Raw genomic sequence first — 18,762 nt, forward strand, 5'->3', positions numbered from 1 at the left:
ATTCAAATGATTCGCGATCCCGCTCCCTAGAAAGCAAACTGACATAGAATCAATGTAGAATCGACGTATCTTGTGGCGTCGAAACGACATTGATCTCCGATGTCGATCCAACATCGTAAAACTACTTAACTATTAACATTTTCTGCTTGTTTTAAAAAATCTCACATACTTACTACTAAATAAATTAGCCTGTATAAGTAAAACTATTAAACACATCACATTCAGTCACAATTTCTTTATTATTTATACAATACAGTTTATATACAGTTACAAATACATGTGTAGAGCACACACCTTTGAAGTCTAGCAAAGAAAATGCTTTTACACACAAATACACACACAAACAGGTATAAAGTATATTATAGGCTAACATAAATTGTGTCAAGTCACAAATTAAAAGCTATATTCACTTAATAAAAAAATAAATAAATGACCAAATGTGTTTGACTTATTTTCAGTGGGTTACAAAAGATGCAACGTTTGATCATCTAGGCCACAATTGGACAATAAAATTAATTTTTATTTGATTTTTTGATTTTGACTATGACTCCATGATTAAATTTATCTAAAGTTTGGGGGTAATTTGTTTATCATGTGCCTTAAAAATATTGTCTTTTGTATATTTTTCCTAAATGTGTTTATTAGAACTGGACATATTTACAGACTTTATGAGAATAGTAGTATTTGTAGATAAGATCATGGTAGAATGACCTGCCTTTATTAATTTGAGCAGCTGAGTCTTCAGCCATTTTCCAAAAGCACTTACCGTTTCTATTCAGTTAATTTCCAATAATTTCAATTTGCTCTAATTTATAAAAAATAAAACATATTGTTAGTAATAAAAAATGTATCTGTGACTTTAAATGTACAAATATGCATGTGTGACTATTCATTACAACATTTCCACGGTCACAGGTGCTCAGGTTTGAAAAAATAATACCTTCACAGAACATAATAGTAGTAGTCAGCTATCCGTGCAAAGTCAGTGTGGTGTACTGTAGGTACAGCTGTACAGGCCAACATCTGATGTGTTGATCTCTTCAACGGTCATCCCATGAAACCTTCAGAAAAAACTAAATCCATCATACATTACCAATATAACAGGGCTGCACAATCCTGTTCCTGGAGATCTACCTACCTGCAGAATTCAGATCTGACCCTGATCCAACACCCGTATGTAACTGTTAACTGCTTTCACTGATGTGCTGTGAAGTAGATTTGCTGACAAGTTCCTCCCTGAAGTACATTGATAACACTGTGAAACTGTATTTTCATAGAGGATCATTTAATAAAGTCACAATTTTACTGTAATGGCATACAAACTTCACAATCTCAGGATAGAGGAGGTGGGAACCAGCGGACAATCAAACAAAGCTTTAATAATAAAATAAAGACAAAACATCATGCCAGCCCCTCGCAGACGACTGTCACGCACAAACACAAAATAAAGTCCAGGCCGGTCCTCTCTCGTCCTTCACTGTCAAACATTTAGATGTCAAACATGTATACTTTCTTTTTACAAAGGATTCTGTTGCAGCTGAATAACATGAGCAAAATTCAGCAGCCTACAAAAAACTGCAAGAGGAATTTTGCCTGTGCTTTAAAAAATACCATAGCAAAAACAACTAGATTAATATAAAATTCAAATATTAAAGTGTTAAAGACAAGTAAACAGTCAGTAATAAGATAGGAACAAACAAATCAATAAGCAATATCATAAATAAATAAAACTAAAACTAATTTCAGGTACAGAAACTAATTAAAAGTTTAAAAACACTGCATAGTTTTCTTTTTATAAGTAAAACAAAGATTAATCAATTCAAGTTATTAAATACATTCAGTCAAGATCAGTGAATGGTTTTCTTTTGTTCTTCGATTAACATTAATGACAAGCGTCAACCATGATGAGAGGGAACCCAGCATGTTTGATGAAGAAACCTGTTCAAAAGCTGTTGCCCAGCTGTTCAATTCAGACACAGAAGATGACTTTGATGGATCTGTGGGAGAAGATTGATTTAAATATAATGTGAGTGTATTGTTAAATAGTAGAATAAAGTTCAACTAAACTCACTGTTTTGAGACTGTGCCTTATAATCCAGTGCGCCTTATGGTGCAGAAAATACGGTAGACAGGAGAGTAGATTAACTTCGGTCGACTTAAACTTGAAAAATGTTGTATAAAGACGTGTGACATCTTTTATTTAGTGCTTCAATTAAAAATGAATCAATCAGTTCATGTGTGCTGATTGAACTGAGGCGATACAGTGACTTGTTACACATTAAAACAACACAAAACACTATTTATTGATTGAATTCCTTTTAAAAAAAAAAGGGGGGGGGGGGGGGTTCAGTGTGCCTGGAGATGTTGTTGGACAGGAGGTTTGCTCATCATGGGATGCAGAAGTTCCATCAAACACTGGAAGAATATAAAAATATAACAAGCAATCTGTCACAGAGCCAACAATATTCCGTATACAATGACAGTTTTATCACAAGGAACCAAGCTACTAGAAATGTAGAAAAAGAGAAAGAATATGTATTTAATAAATATCCTGAACAGTTTTTATCCATATTTGTTTATCATTAGACGAGATCAAAATGCGTGAACTGTGACGCTGATGTAATGACGTCACTGATTAACAGTAACCTTAGTGTATATTTAGGTTAAATAAAAAAGCCTATTTTCAATCATCCATTTAAAAATGACCCGCAAATCTTTTACAGAACTGTCAATGCCTCTCACCTACACATAAATGTGTTATTAAAATCCCAAACTCTTCATGAAAAGCTCAGTCTATGGAGTTAGCATACGTTATCTCCTCGGATAACGGATGCTCACGGACTTGTTCGAAAACACTAAACCATTTCTATGAAGTAAATTCAACAGATGCGGATCAAATACAAGCAAGAGAGATGTCAGGAACAGTGGCATATGATATTTGTGCAATTTTCATTTACTAAACTTAGTGAAAGCAGTGAACACAGCAGTGAGAAAGAGAACTGCAGCTAGCCAGTGTTGTCGATCGCCTCGTTTCCATGGCAACTCCCTCCGCTCCAGTGTTTGAATCTGAATGAACGCTACTCCAATGTTCAGCGCGCGCTCATTAAAACACACAGAATTTACAGAAACACTCAACCCCCGATTAACCCATTACACAATCTGCGTGTGTGTATATTATGAGACCTAATAGTTGACTTGACCCTCCAAAACTTGCACTCTCTATTTGATTTCTCACCGAAAAAAAATCCACTTCAGACTTCAATTAACTTAGCCTATAATATTCAGTTACAGGCGGTCAACCCACGAGGCTATATAAAATAATGAACGTAGCAGGTCATATAAAGGCCATATAGTTGTGAATCAAAGGGGTGTGGTTAGCCAAGTATAAATATCGGGGGTAGGAACGAAAATAGTAGGTGCGTTTGTTTCTGGCCGGCGGAAATAAATCAACACTCGTGGTGTTCGTATGCGAGAGGTTCGCATGTGGATTTGTTTGGATATTGGAGACAGGTATGAGTTGATTTTAAGTATTAAATTGTTTTAACATGGGATGATCGTTTTAAAATGAATAATAAAGGTGTTTTGTTGTTTGTATTTTCAGCTCTACGGAGCCCATTTGTTGCTCTTGTTGTATTTTTTTTTATTTTTTATTATTATTATTTTTTTCTCGGGTCGCTGCGCGTGTGTGCGTGTGTGTAATGATCTTTGCGTAAGCCTAAAATAAATCATGTATGTGGGTCATGTATTTTTCTTGTTACATTTTAGTTATACTTTTTTCTTTCTTTTTCTCTTCTCTCTTTCTTTCTGTGAATGCAATCTCCGATTCCTCTGATCAAGTTTGAACATAGATCCGACGTTATGATTTCGATCAGATGTGTCGGTTGAGGAGTCAACGTGATTTCGACGTTGAATTGACGCTTTTTTCCAATAAATAACATTCTGATGTTCCGACCAAATAGAGAATGTTGATTCAACATCGAAATTTGATCGACCGATACTGACTTTTACAACCAAAATCAACGTCTGCTTGTTATCTGATTCCGAACTCCCGTACTGACTCAATTGATTTGCGATTCCGCTACAAACTCCCGAACTGACTCCAATGATTCACTGAATGCTGCGTTCAAACCAAACGCTTCTGCCAGCTGAATTCACGCAGCATTTTCAACTTCCATTTTATATTCGGATAATTTTCAAAATTACTGTTATCGTGTCATGACATGTAGTTTTACAAGTATTTCAGGCGAGAATGTAGTTGTTTTAAACTCAAATATGCGGTTTATTTATAATGACAGCGTCTATTTAAAAAATGTGTTTGGCAGATCTCGGAGATGAGCTCCATGCGATCAGCGGCGGGAGCTCCGTCGTGTATTCGCCGAGAGCAGCGTCACCTCGGCTAGATCTTCTGACATTTGCCACTGGCTCTGATGTCTCTATTAGTGGTTCAAGATAAAATATAATTCGTTTGGGGTAAAATGAAACGTTTCTGATCTTTTGGCCTTTATTCAATTTATCTGTTTTATATATATATATATATATATATATATATATATATATATATATATATATATTTTGTGTGCGTGTCCTTTTTATTCCTGTCTCTATAGAAATATGAACTTTTGTCATAGCTCTGGCTGACTGCTCACTGACAACATCAGTCGTTCCTCCTTGTTGATTGAGTGGAGAAGGGTATTCCTGCACAACCGGAGGCTGCAGGAACATACTGTTGAATGAGTGACTCCTAGCAGGCTCCTGATTGGTTAACGCGGCCCGAATTGACGCCAAAGTTCAAATTTTTCAACTCGGGCGGCAGACGCGAATTCGCGTCAAACACTAAATGCACAAAAAGCACCATTCGCGCGAACGAGGCGAATTCGTGTCTTCCGCGCCGCGCTTAACGCCCCATTCGCGCCGCGAGACCTCCAGACGCGCGTAAACGCGCCTTTGCATTGACTTAACATTGAATTCATTCGCACCAGACGCTGTATTCGCGTTTGGTGTGTACACAGCAGAACTCTCGAACTGATTCAAATGATCCGCGAAGACGCTACGAACTAGAGGCTGACATTTTTTCGGGAATCCCACGGGTCACGGGATTCCCGTGGGATTCCTGCAGGATGGGAGTCATCTTTGCTATTAATCACGGGATTTGGACGGTACAGGATAAATGGTTAACGGGAGCAGACGGGAGCGGGAATCAACCAAAAGCAAATACGACAAAAAAAGAAAAAATAAAATGCACCATTTTGTAGTTTCCTTTTAATACGCCTACAATGTAACACAATTAAAAAATAACTACACGACCCAGCCGTCCCAGAAGCCATCAGTGCTTTTTGTCACGGCTTCCAGCCGGAATTCAAAGAGCAGTGATGGAGAGATCTAACAGCCGCGGAGAAGTCGATGTGGCAAAAATGATTTACAGCGCAAAGTCAGAAGTAATGACATGTCTATTATGTTCAAAGAACTGGTCGGAAAGTCTGAAATATTAATTAAGTTTATGAAAGTAGAATGTGACGGTGATAGCACGATGTACACTGCTTGTAAGACATGCTTAGTCTTAGTCAAGTACGCAAGTGATTCAGGGACGAGCGGTCTGAAGAGGCACACCGGCAAGGCAAATTCGGGAAAGAATCAGCCAAGCATCGCTTCGTTCATCAAGCGAAAATTGCCGTCAGGTGTCAAGTCTCGTCTGACCGACAAAATTGCTCGCATGTGCAGCCAAGATCTCAGACCCTTTTCTGTGGTAGAGGGGAAAGGCTTTACCAATGTAGCACAGGAGCTGCTCGACATTGGAGCCAAATATAGAAGTAACGTGCAGGTGGAACCTGCACGTAACTGCCATGTGCACGCACAGTTTCCCGTCACATAGAAGGGGAGTATGAGAAAATAAAACTGCTGGTCATGGAGGAGCTCCGTCAGTTATGTCACTCTGCACTATTTTTATACATAAATTGTACCTCTCACGCAGTAGTCTGTGATCTATAGATTCTAAACCCTAAACACCAGATTTTCCTTACAATTTTTAAACGCCATAATATCTCCATATTCTAAACTGGTAATCTTTTTTACATGTAAGATATTTTGTGGCCCATTAAAAATATTCTTCTTCCTTTCATGCAGACTAGGGACCATGCTGTAACCACAGACCTTTTGAAAATCGTTAACATGTAATTTAAAAAAAAAAACTATAAATGTAAACTATAAATGTATTGTTTACTCAACAATAAATGAGTAAAATGCAGCTTTATATGCTGTTTGGGTTTATTAAACTATTGTAGACATGGTGTGAACTATGTACTGTTTTTCTTTTATTAGCTGTCTTACATTTTCTGGAGAAAATCTAGAAACAGGCGTCAGCAGCTGGTCTAAAACAGGATGGAGAGCAGATTAAATCAAATTCTATGTATTAACTAAACACTAATTGAAAAAAAAAAATATATGGGAGCTGTACAAGAGTGGGAGTCAGTTTAAACAGGAGCGGGATGGGAGTGGGAGTCAATTTACCAGGAGCGGGATGGGATGGGATTATTTTTTTAACTTTGGTCTGGGAGTGGGACGGGACAAGATTTCTTTCTATGGGAGTGGGACGGGACAGGAGTGAAAATCCACTCCCGTGTCATCCTCTACTACGAACCCCAAACTGACTCAAATGATTCACGCTCTGAACTGACCCAAATGATCCGAACTCCTGAACTGACTCAAATGATTCGCGGTCCCACTCCGAGCTCCTGAACAGACTCAAATGATTTGCGAAATTAAGGTACTATATTTAAGTATTTAACAACTGTAATATCAATATTTCCATCCCGAACTGCTTTCCAAGTCGAAACATCCACAAACATAACCAGGTGAGCAGATCACTCTATTTGATTGCTCTAGTCTTTATCCACTCATCGTCATCATCATCCACCAATCAGAACACACGTGAACTCTTTGACCACAGCTGCTGTGCTTCAAAAACTCTTGCAGCAGCTCAACACTAGTTTTCTCTGAGGTGGTCGGATCACATCAGATTGTGGTTAATCTTGCAGATCATGACTTATATCTACTCTTCCTCTCCCTGCAGTTTGGTAACATAAAGATTCCTCCTTTTGAACTCCGACTTCTTCTGTGGGTTTTATTGTTCTGGGTCTGAATTTGGGCTCCCAAACATTTTAATTCTCCAAGGTGAACAGTGTTGTGTTAGTTACTAAGAAATAGTAACTAGTTACTTAATTCAAAAAGTAACTCGATTACTTTTGTTGATTATTACACAAAAAAGTAATGCATTACTGTTAAATGTAACATTTGAGTTATTTTTTTTTAAAGCACTTTTCTTTAATGTTCCCATTAATGCGCTTTTGTGTGTTATGCTCTATACAAACACAAAGTAAAAGAAAGTCATTTTTGAACACTATTTTAAGTCAGACCAGCACAAACTGAATATTGTATATCACAAGGATTTCTGAACTAAATAACAACACCTGAATAATATATTCATAAAAACTAAAGTGGCTTCTGCATCATAAAAGCTGTTGTGTTGAGCCCTTAAAACTATCAACAATGGACAACATAACACAAAACATTTTAAAATGAATAAATGAAAGCAATCTGAATTATTCAGAATCATTTTCGAGAAACCTATGTATATACAGTACAGACCAAAAGTTTGTACACCTAATTCAAAGAGTTTTCTTTATTTTCATGACTATGAAAATTGTAGATTCACACTGAAGGCATCAAAACTATGAATTAACACATGTGGAATTATATATGGAATTATATACATAACAAAAAAAGTGTGAAACACCTGAAAATATGCCATATTGTAGGTCAGTGGTTTTCAACCTGTGGTCCGTGGCCGTATTGCAGGTGGGCCGCCAATTATTTTCTGTTCATTTCCAGTCCATTCTAGGGCTGTGCGATTAAAAGAAAATGTCCTAAAATCACGATTTGAGCGTGCGCGATTTCTAAATCGCTTTATACCACAATTTTCCGCGGCCCTGACCTCCCGTATCCGATCCCATCAGAATGCATTGCGCCTAGCGCGAGAACAGAGACTGGGCATATGCCTAACTCCAGGTTCACACACTGTCTGTGATGCACCTTTTTTCTGAGCCAATGTTGACGGATCAGAGCGTTCTCACTGCGGTAAAAGGCTAGAAATAAAAACGTGCGATAATTCATGTCTAACACATGAGCATAGAGTGAATTTGTTAGTGAACAGGATGCAGTTTAAGTGAGAGGAGACACGTTTTAAGTGTGCACACTCTCTCCTCGCGAAGCAGAGTGTATCTGAGCAAGCACGACTGGTTTTGTGACAGAGCAAAGGAAATCTGCTGCGAACAGATAGATTCGCACTCGTGCATTATTTTAATGTGCTTTCGCGTTATATTTATGCGCTCTCACTGCTGACCGCATACACATACTGTATACACACTGCAAACACCTGAGGCACCGCTACAATTAATGAGCTCTATGAACAATGCATGGCAAAAAAGAAAAAAAAAGTCCCTGTATACAGGGTTTTTTTTTTTGCCACAAGTCTATAACATTTTTTTACATCTTCACTATAGTGATCATTTTGACTTATGTCTGTTCTAGAGATGACTTTTTGATAAAGCTCTGATTGGTTTTCTTTTGGAAATATGTTTCAAATTAATCCTGAATGCATTTATGACTGTAAAAGCATATCGATGTGTCACAATTGCAAAATTGATAAAAAAAAATCGCAATCGTTTTTTTTTGTTTGTTTGTTTGTCCATATCGCACAGCCCTAGTTTATTCAATAAATACAGTTTAAAATTTAGCTTCGGAGTACTAAGTTATTAACCCAACAATAGCGGGGTCAGTTAATTTTTTTTTGAAGTGGGCCGCGCAAACATACAGTATTGTTCAAAATAATAGCAGTACAATGTGACTAACCAGAATAATCAAGGTTTTTCGTATATTTTTTTATTGCTACGTGGCAAACAAGTTACCAGTAGGTTCAGTAGATTCTCAGAAAACAAATGAGACCCAGCATTCATGATATGCACGCTCTTAAGGCTGTGCAATTGGGCAATTAGTTGAATTAGTTGAAAGGGGTGTGTTCAAAAAAATAGCAGTGTGGCATTCAATCACTGAGGTCATCAATTTTGTGAAGAAACAGGTGTGAATCAGGTGGCCCCTATTTAAGGATGAAGCCAACACTTGTTGAACATGCATTTGAAAGCTGAGGAAAATGGGTCGTTCAAGACATTGTTCAGAAGAACAGCGTACTTTGATTAAAAAGTTGATTAGAGAGGGGAAAACCTATAAAGAGGTGCAAAAAATGATAGGCTGTTCAGCTAAAATGATCTCCAATGCCTTAAAATGGAGAGCAAAACCAGAGAGACGTGGAAGAAAACGGAAGACAACCATCAAAATGGATAGAAGAATAACCAGAATGGCAAAGGCTCAGCCAATGATCAGCTCCAGGATGATCAAAGACAGTCTGGAGTTACCTGTAAGTACTGTGACAGTTAGAAGACGTCTGTGTGAAGCTAATCTATTTTCAAGAATCCCCCGCAAAGTCCCTCTGTTAAAAAAAAGGCATGTGCAGAAGAGGTTACAATTTGCCAAAGAACACATCAACTGGCCTAAAGAGAAATGGAGGAACATTTTGTGGACTGATGAGAGTAAAATTGTTCTTTTTGGGTCCAAGGGCCACAGGCAGTTTGTGAGACGACCCCCAAACTCTGAATTCAAGCCACAATACACAGTGAAGACAGTGAAGCATGGAGGTGCAAGCATCATGATATGGGCATGTTTCTCCTACTATGGTGTTGGGCCTATTTATCGCATACCAGGGATCATGGATCAGTTTGCATATGTTAAAATACTTGAAGAGGTCATGTTGCCCTATGCTGAAGAGGACATGCCCTTGAAATGGTTGTTTCAACAAGACAATGACCCAAAACACACTAGTAAACGGGCAAAGTCTTGGTTCCAAACCAACAAAATTAATGTTATGGAGTGGCCAGCCCAATCTCCAGACCTTAATCCAATTGAGAACTTGTGGGGTGATATCAAAAATGCTGTTTCTGAAGCAAAACCAAGAAATGTGAATGAATTGTGGAATGTTGTTAAAGAATCATGGAGTGGAATAACAGCTGAGAGGTGCCACAAGTTGGTTGACTCCATGCCACACAGATGTCAAGCAGTTTTAAAAAACTGTGGTCATACAACTAAATATTAGTTTAGTGATTCACAGGATTGCTAAATCCCAGAAAAAAAAAATGTTTGTACAAAATAGTTTTGAGTTTGTACAGTCAAAGGTAGACACTGCTATTTTTTTGAACACACCCCTTTCAACTAATTGCCCAATTGCACAGCCTTAAGAGCGTGCATATCATGAATGCTGGGTCTTGTTTGTTTTCTGACAATCTACTGAACCTACTGGTAACTTGTTTGCCACGTAGCAATAAAAAATATACTAAAAACCTTGATTATTCTGGTTAGTCACATTGTACTGCTATTATTTTGAACAATACTGTATGTGTTTGGTTGTGTGGGCCGCGAGTTGAAAAAGGTTGGGAACCACTGTTGTAGGTTCTTCAAAGTAGCCACTTTTTGCTTTGATTACTGCTTTGCACACTCTTGGCATTCTCTTGATGAGCTTCAAGAGGTAGTCACCTGAAATGGTCTTCCAACAGTCTTGAAGGAGTTCCCTGAGAGATGTTTAGCACTTGTTGGCCCTTTTGCCTTCTGTCTGTGGTCCAGCTCACCCCTAAACCATCTGGATTGGGTTCAGGTACGGTGACTGTGGAGGCCAGGTCATCTGGCGCAGCACCCCATCACTCTCCTTCTTGCTCAAATAGCCCTTGATGCCTTCAGTGTGACTCTACAATATTCATAGTCATGAAAATAAAGAAAACTCTTTTGGTCTGTACTGTGTGTGTATATATGTATGTATATATGTATGTGTGTGTGTGTATATATATATATATATATATATATATATATATATATATATATATATATATATATATATATATATATATATGCGCTGTTTAAAAATGAAATCTGTTATCATGCTAAGGATCTGACTGAAAGCCGGCGACTCCACAGTAGAGACAGGCTGCTTGTTTTCAACAATGTTTCACCTGTATGAGAAAAACATACAGAGAATCACTTAAGACACTTTGCTGTAGATCCATTCCACATAATAATATTCATTAAAACTGTTAACATGTAGGAGCTTGCTGCATGAATCCGTGAGTAGGCTACAGTTTACAAATCCATGGGAACGGATTGTGAAAGTGTGCGCGCAGATTATGAATTTGAGGGTACAGATTCGAAAACCAAAGGTATACGGTTTACAAAATCTAAGCACACGGATTGGAAATTTGTGGGCTATGATAGGACATTCGAACCAGAAAGACACAGCTTACATTTGACTTGAAGGTTTTTGTCTTTATGCTCAACTAAAGTGAAATAATGAGCATATTTCCTCTTTGAGAAACTCGTGTTGCTCTCTCCTTGACTCGCCATGACTGCTGCACATACTTGAATAAACGGAAACACGCCCACAGTGAGTCTTCGTGTTTACAGTGGTTGGCATCCACCAATCCTACAATGCGTCTGCAAACAGGTTAGGCTGCACTTCAGTCAAAATTAATTAAATTTTTTAAACAGTAATGGACAATGCACCATATGGTAATGGTAAGGGAGTTAATTTATTTAAAAAGTAATGCGTTACAGTATTCGTTACTGTCAAAATTAACTGCGTTACAGTAACGCGTTACTGCCCTGGTACTGTACATGTGGAAATTGACAAAGCAGACTTGACTTGACTTATAGATCATAATGGACCTGAGACTCATTCTGCTTCTCAACTGATTGGACATAACTGGATAATGTGCTGGAAACAAATGTCCCACAATGCACTGCCTTTGAAGTTGACAAAAGAACTCTAGTCTTGGGGCAAAGAGAGAAATGGAAGCATGTGTTCGATAAAATTAATAAGAGCAAAAGAGATGATGAAAGCCACGATCCCCTTGCCGTGAAAGCCTCCTCGTTCTTGATGTGAAGCCCTTTTGAGGATCTGCTTTAAATGATGTCACAGACCCTTTAGTGATGAAACAATCAGAGCATCATTATGTTTGCAACAGCTGCGCTGCGAGCCACAAACACTTTCCAATTGATCTTCAGCAGCCGAGACCTCTCCTCTCCAATTTACAAGGGCTTCCAATCATGGTGCTTTGCTCCCAACACTGTAGTCTGGACTAAAACAGAGAAACCTGATGGCAACAGCATCAAAACCACAGATTCAAAGCCTGTAGTTTCTTGAAATTATGAAAAATCTGGAAGAATCCACGACCTCTAGAGCCTTTCGCAATAATAATCCAAAAAATAAACATATGCACTAAAAAATGCATTGAATAGTGTTTTTCTTAAAAAAAAAAAAAAAGGGTTACAAAGTGAGAGTTAAAAGCCATGTGTAATGAAGGTTCAATCAGAGTAGAGGAAGGAGACCAGAGTCGGCGTGCGGGGCTCGTGAGAGGCTTTATTCCAAAACCAAAACAAATAAACAAACAAACAAGCGCGGCAGGTGCGCGCACTCTCTAACAGCACTTCGGCCACGAATACTGCGTCTGACTTGCTCGATCGCTCTCCAGCTTCCTGCGCTCACGAGTCCCCGTCTCTCTCCTTTCGCCGGCTGTCGCGCTCCTTAAATGCGGGTTCCCCACGCCAATCACTGAAACGAGATCCAGGTGTTACTTGTTTCTCACCTGAACCACTTATCGCCGCTCGTCTCTTCACTCGCTCTCCCGTTGCAGACTTCGCTAAACCACGCCTCCGCCACACCTTGTATACAGTATTTTATATATATATACATACGAAACATGTATTTGTGTTAAACATTTAAATAAATATTAATTAATTTATATTATACATTAATTTAGTCGTTGCATTTTGAAGTTTAATAATTACATTATATTTTATTGCAGCTATGTTTTCAAATATATATTTTTTATATCTCTTTTTCAAACTATATAATAATTATGTACATATTTTTGGGCATTATTTATTTAGTTCGACCTTAAATTAAAATTCTGTCATTAATTACTCACCTTCCTATTGTTCCAAACCCGTCAGACCTTCATTCACAAATTAAGATCATTTTGATGAAATCCGAGAGCTTTCTGACCCTCCATAGATAACAACCCAGAAACATGACACGGACGTCAGTGAAGAATTGTTAAATAAAGTCTAAATAAATGTTAGTTTTTTTTCTGTGCACAGAAAGTATTCTTGTAGCACCACTGATGGCACATGAACTGTTTTACTCATGTCCTTGCTATGTTTCTGGGTCTGGAAACATTTCAGTTGTGTTGCTGTCTTTGGGAGAGTCAGAGAGCTTCGGATTTTTTTTCTGATGATTGGATGACATGAGGGTGAGTCAGTGATGACAGTTTAAACTTTTACTTGAATTTTCATAAGAGGTTTTGTTTAAAACATGAAAGGCTGCTTTAAAGAGTTTAGCTGTGTTTTCTCGTCCAGCCAAGGGCATCGTCCGGCCTGCTTCTCAAAAGAGCAGCAAGTGTCTTCGAAGCCTTTGAAGGAATCGACCCAAAGTTTCAAATGCTGTAAGATCTGCATCTCTGATGAAAACCGCTCAGATGAAGTTCACGTCCTGACAGAGACATGTTACAGATCAGCTGAGGTCTTTGAGTAATTGTGGATAAACTGAGTGGACTCGGAGGCCAATATTAACCTCATAAAGAACACAGCGAAGAGAATTTGCAATTAAAGCTGTACTTTCTGAGATTCAGTGAATAAGATGTCTGCATTGCTCTGTTAAATGCACACGAGGTGGAATTATAAGATATGATGTTTCAAATCTCATTCATTAAGGCTCAACTAATTAGAAAAGGCCGTAGGCGGCGTGTAAATGACTGCACATTTTTATTCGACAACTACAACCGGTGTCAGGTGTGCAAATGGAGCGAGAGCTACTTCAGCCTCGAGCACAATTCATCTGTTCCTGTGTATTCTTCACATTTAAGTAACATTTTCCCAATTTAGCCAAGTAATTATCCCCATTCTTCTCTATGGCTGCCGGTGTCCTGTTTGCCCAAAGAATAAGGATGAATGCTCCGCCACCTGTTTCTATTTTAAAAGCAGCATATCAATCTTGGGAAAGTTACTTGTTGCATTTAAAACTAGTCTAAAGTTTTTAAGACCCATTTGAGTTACGTAAGCAACGCCATCGATAATGGAAACAGCTGTGCCATTGATAAGACTAATTTATGCAAATGCTCATTCTGGCCAACAGCATGGAATAGGTTTCAATTATGAAAATGATTTCTGTCATTATTGGGCTTTAGCTTCACATGCATATTTATTTGGAAGTAAAAGCCGCTTGGATTGTTTGAAAGGATTGCTTCTCGAATTGAGGGACAGACTAATTGGAGGTGCCCAGTCAAACATAAAATTAACTCTGCATAATAATACTATCAATAAAACCATAGAAATGCTCGATATTAGCAAATGAGCAATCCTGAGCTCTTTAGGGACAAAAAGAAATAGAAATGTGAAGGCGGTTTCATGCGTCAAGCTAAAGCATTATCACAATCTCCTGCATGTTGAAAGCATATTATTTTAATTTCAGGCAAAAATGTGGTAACACTTTATTTAAATCCTTTATATAATGCTTTAATTAGTCTATACCTTGTAATGATGCATTGCATGATCTCATGAGTAATTGTAATTAGTAATCAGTTATGTTGCATTTTACTGTAATACTTAACTATTATTTGTTCTTAAACCTTTATAAAGTATTCCACATTAAAACATGACCAAGAAACCTTCAAATTTTATAATGCATTTGGTTGCAATTATTTTTTTAAAGATATAATGCATTGCATTAGAAAGGTACATTGTAATACATTTAGTATAAAAGGTGTAACAATGATTAACTAAGTATTATAATGTATTATATAATTGTGATTACAATTATTTATGAGATCATGCAGTGCATTATTAGGTGCAAGGCATAGTAAAAGTAAAGTGTTACCAAAATGTAATCATTTTGCTCTAAATTAGTGCATCACCAGGCCTTTTTGTTTGCTTGTTCTAAGCTCAAATAAGTTTTCTCTTTTAGTGGCTTTTGCTGTTGTCGTTACATATAGTCTTTACTTTCCGTTTCCCTATCATGATCTGCAACACGTTTCATGATGGTATCAAAGCACTTCATGATGTTGTTTATGTCATTGTTGATGTGAGTCATGTTGTGTTACAGTCACATTGATGCCGGAAACCATGTGATTTTGGATTTTTTGTAGCAGACATTTTGATTGACAAGTATCTGATATCTCCTGTTTGTTTATTGAATCTGAAGTTTTTCCCAGCTGACTCTGAAAGCCAAAGACCTCTAGGCAATCCAGAACACAGCAACAGCTAGAAATGTTGACCGAGCGAATGCTGAGATTACATTTACATTTGTGTATTTTGCAGATGCTTTTATGCAAAGCAAATTACATTGCATTCATGCTGTACATTTGATCAGTACATGCATTCCCCAGAAATCGAACCTATGACCTTGCTGTTGCTAGCGCCATGCTTTGCTGTTTGAGCAAAGGGATGATAAATTATGATGCACTTCCTTGGAAAACTGCCTCTGAAAACCCCTCGGTATCTCCGGCAACAGATGACTGAAGTGTTTCACATTGATGGTGGTGTGCACAGGTCTTTATCAGTCTGCTAGTAAGAGCAAATATGTTTTGGGTTCAGGTTGGTGGTGGTTGCCAGGTGTTTAGTAGAAGATAAACTAGATAATCACAATCAGAATTGAGTTACACTATTGGCCAAGAGTTGAAAGAAGTGTCTTCTGCCCACCACAGTTGCAGTTATTATTAAAAAACGGTGAATATAAATATATATATGTATATGTGTGTATATATATTTACAATTTAAAACAACTGCTTTCTATTGTGATGTGTTAAACTGTAATTGATTTCTGTGATCAAAGCTGTATTTTCAGCATCATTACTCCAGTCTTCAGTGTCACATGATCTTCAGAAATCATAATAATATGCCAATGGTGACAATTGCATAAATATCTTGATATACTTTTCAAGGTCACAGTGATTTTTTTTTTTTAAAGTTAGTAATTTTGTTCAGCAAGGATGCCCTAAATTGATCAAAAGCCGCACGGTAAAGACATTCAGAATGTTGCAAAACAAATAGTTTTAAAATCTTTGCATCCTGAAAAATAAACAATTAACAGTTTCCACAGAAACATTCGGCAGCACAACAGTTTTCAACATTGATAATAATCAGAAATTTTTCTTGAGCCGCAAATCACAATATTAAAATGATTTCATGAAGATCATGTGACTGACAACTGGAGGAATGATGCTGAAAATAAAGCTGCGCATCTCAGAAATAAATTACAGTTTAACATATATACACATAAAAAGTGGCTATTTTAAATTATAATAATATTTCATACTTTTGCTGTAAAAAAAAAACATGCATCTATGGAGAGCATTAGAGACTTCTTTCCAAATTCAAACTTCTTTTGACCGCTACTGTACCTCTTGTACTTTACATTCAAATGACCTCAGAATCTGAATATAATCGTCTTGCGATTGTTCAGATAGCAGCAGTTCAAAAGCTGTTGTTCATTATCAGAGATCAGATGAAGGATGAGGATGAACTCCAGCATCCAGTGATACTCTTACAGCACAGAGTCACTGAGAAACGGCTGGCGGCCCGCCAAACACTAAGAGGTGTAGAGGTACGTGCAGATTAAACATTTGCTCCCTTTGCCCTGTTCTCAGGGTCGCCTCGTTGGAAGGGGAGAAACGTGGATCTTATCTCGCTCGCATTATTCTCCCAACCTCCCGTTAAAATCAGAGAGCCCTTCTGCCTCCAGCTATCCCACATTACACGTCCTCTCTGCTGTTTGTCCCTTACAAGATAACCGCCAACAATTTGTAAATGCAACCCGAGAACTGAGAGCAGAACAACAGCTCGTGTGAAAGGACAAAGAGAACAAGAGCGTTGGGAAGTCAGAGGTGATGCACAGCTTTAGAGATGTGGCTGATGGAGAATATGAAATATGAAGATGGATGTGGATAGAGCTGCAACTAACGATTATTTTTTTCTGTCGACTAATCTAACGATTATTTTTATTACAATAAATAATTAATCTAATGTTCTTTTTTTAATTATCCTTTGGATAACTTTACAAAAAAAATATAAGAATAACTTCTAATATATTTCAACCTTTATTGATTTTCAACCAATGTGGTTGACGTTTTTTACAGTATAAAATAATAAAAAGGCACATAAAATTATTTTACTATGGTAAATATGATTTTATGATAGCGTTTATAATTAAACCACAGTAACCATAAATTTACAGTTGTCTGAAACGACATGAAATGTTCTTTAGCATCACAAACCATAAAATGTAGTCAGGGTTCTGCTATGGTTTAGCATGGTTTCCCCGAGACCTGTCGCTGATTCGGGGTAGCTCGGTGGTTTGTGACTGTTGTCTCGTGGCGCGCTGTCTTTTAAGGGGCAGTTCACATATCACATCTTTTGCGCGGTCAAGTTCGTTATTTCCAATGTAGGCCGCGCGAATCGCGATAAGCGCGCTCATAATGGAAGCCACGCGGTCGCGACACGCTTGTTTTTTTCCAGTCGCGTCCGCACCACATTGAGTTAAAAACATCTCAACTTTCCAGAATGCCGCAATCGCAAGAATATCAGACCTGAACCAGGAAGTTGGTCACCATCACACGGTAACCAGTTAAACCGTAACACCGGAGAGCGCCAAGATGTTTTCCTCTGAGGTGCTCGCGCATCGCAGTTGTGCTGCCGTGGTACACCATATCGGTTTTACAAAGGGCCATTTTATTTTTCCTCTGTTTAAAGTATTCCCATACTTTTGATAACAGTGGTCTCTGTTTTTGTGATAGAATGCAACTTTCTCCATTCCCAGTATGCCATTACACGAGATGTAAACAAACAGCGTGAAGCGTCCATGCATTTAACGCACGTTGACGTATTTTTGTAGTCGACGTAATCGATGACGTTGACGTGTCGTTGCAGTACTATGCGCATCTATAGGGAAATTATTATTATACGGCATTAGCGACCTGCAGTGGAAAATCATGTATTCATAATGTATTGATTAATAATTTATCATCGATTTTTGTTCAATCAATCAATCAAAAAAAAAATATATATATATTAATATATATAATAATTTCATCTATTCAAATCACCTTCTTATATTTATCTATTAAAGTTACTTAAATCTAAATTTTCCATATATTTTCTCATTCTCGATTATGCTATATTTTCTAAGTCTATTTTTATATTTTATATATTATATAATCAAATCTTATATATATATATATATATATATATATATATATATATATATATATATATATATATATATATATATATATATATATATATATATATATATATATATATATATATATATGTGTGTGTGTGTATGTATGTATGTGTATATATATACATTTATTATGCATATAAATATATTTTTAAAGTGTTGTAATCGGCTTTTTGTGTAACAAATTAATTTTTTTAATAGATACAATATATATATTATTTAGTGAAAAACATGTTTGTGTCTTCTCTTGTGTTTATAGTATAGATTCTAGTTTTCGGGTGTGTAGTTTTAATCATCTTTGATTATAACCTCAAAGCAGATTTACTGAGCTGACACTGTTTACTCTCTGTAGATGTGAGAGGTCATAATTGGTTTGCTTA

At 37.2% G+C, this 18,762-nt stretch overlaps 1 protein-coding gene across 1 annotated transcript in view; it reads left to right on the forward strand.

The window, feature by feature from the left end:
- Positions 1-3,436: 3,436 nt before the first annotated feature.
- The window catches only part of cntnap3 (contactin associated protein family member 3), a 198,804-nt gene continuing 183,478 nt past the window's right edge, over positions 3,437-18,762 (forward strand). Inside the window, exon 1 of the mRNA XM_052567688.1 lies at positions 3,437-3,510. The gene's annotated coding sequence lies outside the window, so the exon portion shown is untranslated. The remainder of the gene's footprint in view (positions 3,511-18,762) is intronic.

This window comes from Carassius gibelio, chromosome B10, assembly GCF_023724105.1.
Source record: "Carassius gibelio isolate Cgi1373 ecotype wild population from Czech Republic chromosome B10, carGib1.2-hapl.c, whole genome shotgun sequence".
NCBI classification, from domain to species: Eukaryota; Metazoa; Chordata; class Actinopteri; order Cypriniformes; family Cyprinidae; genus Carassius; species Carassius gibelio.